Raw genomic sequence first — 6546 nt, 5'->3', positions numbered from 1 at the left:
ACTCTCCTATTTCTTCTCCCTTCCAAGGACATCCACCTGTTCTAGATCATTTGAGACTAAACTGATATGGGTTTTGTTCAGCATATGCCACATTCATCAGTTTAAAATTATCTGATGTGAAGCCTTATTTAGAATCCACAAATCCAAGAGACGCGTGCTACTACTATCAGTAAATAAATGAGTGTGTGTATGTTTCTGTTTCCTTCACAAATGAATTCAGAGCTTTTTTTTTCTTGCGTAGCAATGAGAACAAACTGAATATGTGAACAGGCAAGAATAATATGACAAGACACAACTGTTGGAGTTTTAAGCCCATGCCTTTCTGATACATTTTCGGACATTCCCACTTTTCATCTTATCCCACTAGAATTCCAAATGCCATAGTTTCATCAGTCTCTCTATTCATCCCAACATCCCATCACTCTCCAAATAAACAAAACAAAACAAAAACAAACAAAAAAACCCAAGTACTTCAACATTAAACCCACCTACTGTCCTTCTCTCTCTCTCTGCACTGGGTCATAGGTGACTAAGAAATCTTTCTCCATCTCTCTTTGCCTAATTATAAAATTGGTTCCATTTCTACTATGATGAGGCTCTGTACTGAAATGACACAGACAAAAAAAATGTCTAGCTCCTCACTTAGCCATGAGGCACAATTAATTCTAAGATGAAGCCTCAGATCCCCAAATCAGACTCTGTGGTTGATGATCTAGCCAGAGACTCCCGAGGACCTCTAGCTCCCCTCTTGTGTATCCCCTCAGTCCCCTTAGGAAGGTCTCAAGGTCGTTGTGTGCACCCAGTGAAGGTCACTGTGTGGTGCACAGCATGTATGTGTGTGCCTCTATTTGACATGTAATGCCTTTATACAAACCTTTCTTTCTGAAACCACAGTTTGCTCAAATTTAGCTCTAGGTGAGATACAAAAAGAAAAACCAAACATATTCTTGAATTTTGAGCTATACAATACCCACTCTCTTGAATGTGAGGATTTTCCACAATAATTTTTAGCATTCCCGTTTCTTCTTTCAGTTCATATTTGGTAAAGTGCCATTTATTTTATTCTCTGAGATGAACCTGGCCCTTGGGTCTTAAACGACATTTTCCAGCAGAGCTATTATTTCTTCTACCAACGACTCTGAAACATTAAGGCTAAGAAATCCATTCCCATTACGGTTCTGTGAAATCACTATTCAGTGATCAGTAAATGTATTCAGAATTTACTGCTGTCTCAATGGAGGATGATAAGAATAATTCTGGTTTTTAAAAATTGGGGAAGAACTACGCCTTCATACTAGACACAGCATTCTTTGTTAAGTAACCACAGACTAAGGAGCTGGAAGGTCACAATTAGTCAAAGAGGCTTGACAAATGTGGCTCAATTCCCTTCTTTTCCCCAAAGCAGTCAATCACTTGATCACCATGTCTGACAGGAGGTTTCATTTTCCTGAGATTACCACCCTCATACAACATGTGAATCATCATGGAACCAGGGCTTCTTCATCCAGGGAGATCTCGAGCCTCTGTTCTGACATGCAAAGCACAGAGTCTACAGAATCCAGTATGAACAACACATTCATGCGGCTTTGAGTAGCTCTCCAGGTTCTGAAGCTGGAACATGCCTGTTAGTTTACGCCCCAACACAGCGGCCACTGACGCTCACGAAGGATGGTGAAACTGCTCTTCTTTTTATTTCATACTCTCCTGATGTCTTAGTTTGCTTTGTACGGCTGTGATAAAACCAAATCAACTTGGGGGGAAATGGGTTTATTTAATCTTGCAGCTTATAGTCTATCATGAAGAGAAGTCAGGACAGGAACTAGAAGCAAACACTGAAGCAGAGACCATAAATGAGCACTGCTTAATGGCTTGTTCCCCATGGTTTGTCCAACCAGCTTTCCTGGGCAACCCAGGCCTACCTGGCCAGGAATGGCACAACCATCAGTAAGCTGAGCCATTCTATAGCTTAGTTTTACAATAAAGCTTAATTGTTTAGGGGGTTAAGATGTTTTTACGTCTAGATAGGTGCTCTAAGTTGATAATGACAATTTGTGATGGAGATGGATTTACATCCAGAAATTTAGATGCACCAAGATAGTAAAGATGTCTTCTTCAATACTGTAAAATACAAGTAGCCAAAATACTAAGAATGTAACATTGATATAATTCCTGAATGTGTCACGGTTCTTCCTGCCATAGGTAATCTATCGTATATGTGCAAAAATAAAATAATTTTTAAAAGAAAAATTAAATTTAAAAAAGGAAATTAATACAGGCAACCTCATGGAAGTATTTTCCAAATTGAGGTTCTTCTTCCAGGATAGCTTCTGTCAAGATGACAAAAAAGAACAAAGACATCATATCAGTGACTCTCACAGTACGTCCACTGTGTTAAGATGGGTAAATTCGGAAACCATTCTTGCATCATCCTGTAGAGACAATCTTATCACTTGAACTCTAAGGCCCAGGGATTTGGTATCACCAGCACAGATTCACAGTTTTCCCAAGGGAACTGAATTTTGGGAGATTCAATTTCCTTTGTTGTCCCTGTAACTAAGCAAACACTACTATAATCCACATTAATCAATCTCTCAGTTGGTTATGGGGAGAATGCTGGTGCTTAGCCCACCCACTAAAGACTGGGCTTCTAAGTCAATTGATCCACGCCCCTTCATGGCCAGTGAATTACACCCAAGTCAAATCACTAGAAATGTTGGTTACATCAAATTCGCAGGTGGAAAATTGTTATAAACTTGCAAATGTTCACAAAACCTAGAGATGTGCCTAAGAAGTTATTTTCTAAAAGTGTTCCTTGTCTGCTCAGTGATTAACATAGAGACACATGGCTGCTCAGTGGTTAACATAGAGACACATAGGTGGCCACCATGAGGAGAACAAGTGTCTGTGAAGCAATTAGCGGTAGGTAGGATGAAATAAGGCATCCATATCACATCCCATCCCCGCAGTGTTCAGGGAGCATCACAAAAGAGTAACGATATATTTTAAGATCCAGAAGTCAGGGAGGACTGATGTGAAAGTGTCTTCTGGACATGACAGGACCACTGTGCCCATGAACTCACAAGCATGCGCTTGTCTGCACAAGACCCACACAAGAGGAAGCCAGTTAACCCTCCAGCATTGACAGGGGAGAAGCACACAGCTGCCACTCCTATAGGAGAGACAACTGACAGTTGATGGATGCTGCAGGAGAGAAAGATGGCTTTCTTAAGGAGCATGGCCCTAGGGGATTGCTCAGGCCCTAGTTGATAGTCTTAACTCATGTATACACTCAGTGTGTCATAAAAATAAGAAATATGCCTGGCGTGGTGGCGCATGCCTTTAATCCCAGCACTCGGGAGGCAGAGGCAGGCGGATCGCTGTGAGTTCGAGGCCAGCCTGGTCTACAAAGTGAGTCCAGGATGGCCAAGGCTACACAGAGAAACCCTGTCTCGAAAGACAAAAAAAAAAATAAAAAATAAATAAAAAAAAAAATAAAGAAATACTTCATGAAGCTTGGAGGGGAGAAGCAAAGAGAAGGACACAGGGGGGTTTTCAGAAGAGTAGGGGGTGAATATTATCTAAGTACATCTTAGATGTCAATGTGGAGTTCTCAAAGAATAAATAAAGATATATTTTAGAAAATAAAAGTGCCTCTCCTTCCCTGTACATAACCAAAGTGAGGAAAGTTAGTTTAGACATGCCACATGGTCTAAACAATGATAGAACTATGTTCATAATATGTTCATATATATTTAGTCCTATAGCCACTCATGAACTTTCTCAGAAGGAATAACATTTTTGCAAACTTATTAATAAATGATTCCTTTCATTTTGGTGTTGTCTAGAACTTTGGTATTTCAAAGATTGTTGCTTGTCTCTCACAGGCACAGGCTGCAGAATGTCTATTTCTTTCACTGGAAAATATTTATGCCTTCTATAATTTTTGAAGTGAGAATGTACAAGCATGCATTAAAGAAGACAACTCTGAAACAAGCCAGTCCATGTGGAGCCCATTTTTCAACACAGTAAACTATTGAACTTGAGAGATTGCACATTCAGGATAATCAATAAACACTATGCATTTACATGGCATTTTCAGTTATTGTGTGACTTGTGATGGGGAGAGGAGAACAAATGCATGAGGGCTGTGTACTGACAGCATGTCAAAGAATTAACTCTATATCCAGAAACAACTGGGAAACCAATTTGTTTGGGTTACTTACAGAAGCATGGGTGACAGCTGTGAGATTTGCATCCCTAGAACTCCTTGATCAACTGGTTGGCAATTCCACCAGCATCCTCCTCCTTGCTAACTTTAGTAACACCTTCTATAGATTCAGGGATGCTTCTTGAATCTTGTACATTTTTTGTGAGTCCTCATGAGTTTCTCGAGCCACTCCTCATGTCCACAAGGAAATGTTTCAATCTAGAGGAAATGACTACACAGCAACAGGCTCTGTCTAAGGCTACTGGGAAAAAGAGAAAGGGTATTTTATTCCTGACACTTGTGGCACTTTCTTCCCAGCTAGGCCAGAAAAGATGAGCTCAGCCAAGTTCCAAGTAACAATTTCATGGTGGGAGTGCCTGAAAGCTCAACTTGGGATTCTAAAGAAAAGTGCAGATGAAGGGGCATTTTAAAGTCAAAAAATACCTGAGGCCTACAACTCTATAAAGAAGAAAACAGTTTTTAAGAAATCATGTACAGCATACACCATCATAGAGCACTTAGCCAGCCATCAGAATTACCTTAGTCTAAGTGGCTTGTGAACAACAGGAACTCAGTTCTTAAAGCTGGGAAGTCTTCACTTGGACGGTCAGGAGCTTCAACACGTAATACGAGCCCTTTTCACTATCCTTGAATGGGACAAGGAGACAAGACAGGTGTCTGGGGTCTCTGCCGTAAAGGCACTAATCCCACTCATGAGGGATTTGCACCTCATCACATAAGCCCCTTCCAGAAAGACTCACCTCAAAAAAATATCACATTTATTACATTTCAATTCATGAATTTGGAGACAAATATGAACATTTTTATCATAACAGCCACCTTTAGCCACATTTTCACCTCATCGTCTACATATAAATCATTGTATATATTTACTGCCTAGAAAGCTGTTGCCATGTTGTGTCTTGGGGTATACAATATATGAATATACAATATATGAAAGTTTCTATACAGTTTCTTCTTGAATTCTAGTCTGTATAATGCTATGTACAAATGTAACTTTTGTCCAAAAAAAGTAAAGTTTTTCACAATGGTCAGAAGAGGAAAAGGTAGACAAATACAGCTGTCAAGCAATAATCTCGGAGAAAAGTATTGCTTGTGTGTATCAGTATTCTCTGAGCATGCATTTCCCGGGGGCTAGACAGCCAGTGGGAACATCCTGTGTCCTGCCCGGACTATATCTTACAGCATTTTTGTGTCTATAGTTATGCCGTCACGCGCTGCAAATGGAAGAAGGATAATTTGTATTAATGTCACTATTTCAATAATCTACGTGAATTCTTTATGTTTTAAGTATCAAATACAATAAAGGACCTCCGAAAGGGGAATACACTATATTGAATTATACTTTCTGTATAAAAAATAATAATAATGCAAGCCCTATCATTCAACTGTACCCAAGTCCCAACTGCAGACTTTGAACACAGAAAGTCCTTTATTTATCATGCACTTCTTTTTGACACACACAGGAATCCTTCTGGCTCCTTCATTATCTCATGGAAATGGAGGCTTTTTTAGATCACCCCATGCCTGCTTTTATAGCAGTCAAATAAATAAGCAAAGCTGAGCCTCACTGGAAGGAGATAGGAGCTTTGTCAGCAAAACCCCAGGAAGAGCACTCTCCTGTGCCGAGAAAAGAAATCATCATTTAAAGGTAGAGGAAACAATCCCTCCACACGTACAAAGGTTCGCCTGCCTCGACCTGTCAGACTGCACTCCGTTGCTCCATCACCAGCCTTTCACTGGAATCCCTTTCCCTCTTCTTGATATTTCACCCCCTTGGAATTAAATTTTCTTGTCTGTATGAGCTGGAGCTGAAATAAAGTTTTAATAAAAGACATATTATGGCCAAATTAAGTACAGTCTTTTAAGAAAAAACAAGCTGTAAGGCTCATTGAGGAACTTGTTGCAGTGTACTAAGTTACACAAACACTTTCAGGGCTGCATAGAAAGCAGACAGCAGCAGTCACCTGGATCCCTTCACCGTTTAAAGCTTGCTTTTAAGGCTGTGTGTACTAACTGAGGTCATTCGCTGATGGTCATGATTTAACTGAAATGTCTGTGTATTATTAAGCCATAATTCTTGCTTTCAGAGACAAAAAAGCGCAGTATACTGGCAACATTCCCTGACCCAGTAGGCAAATGTCGAGCTATGACTACATGCTAAGAGGACTCCTGGACCTGATCCCACGCTTTTTTCATCCAGACTTCTGATGGGCATGCCCATGGCTTAATGGATGGCCGTTGTAGGTAGTGGGGACTTTCTTGTTGTGGCCCTGATGTGTCTGAACATTGTGACAGACTTACCACAAATGAAGACG

The sequence above is a fragment of the Acomys minous genome (assembly GCF_964271855.1).
Source record: "Acomys minous genome assembly, chromosome: 4".
In the NCBI taxonomy this organism is placed as follows: Eukaryota; Metazoa; Chordata; class Mammalia; order Rodentia; family Muridae; genus Acomys; species Acomys minous.
The sequence above is the reverse complement of the archived record's forward strand: the minus strand, read 5'-3'. Positions refer to the sequence as shown.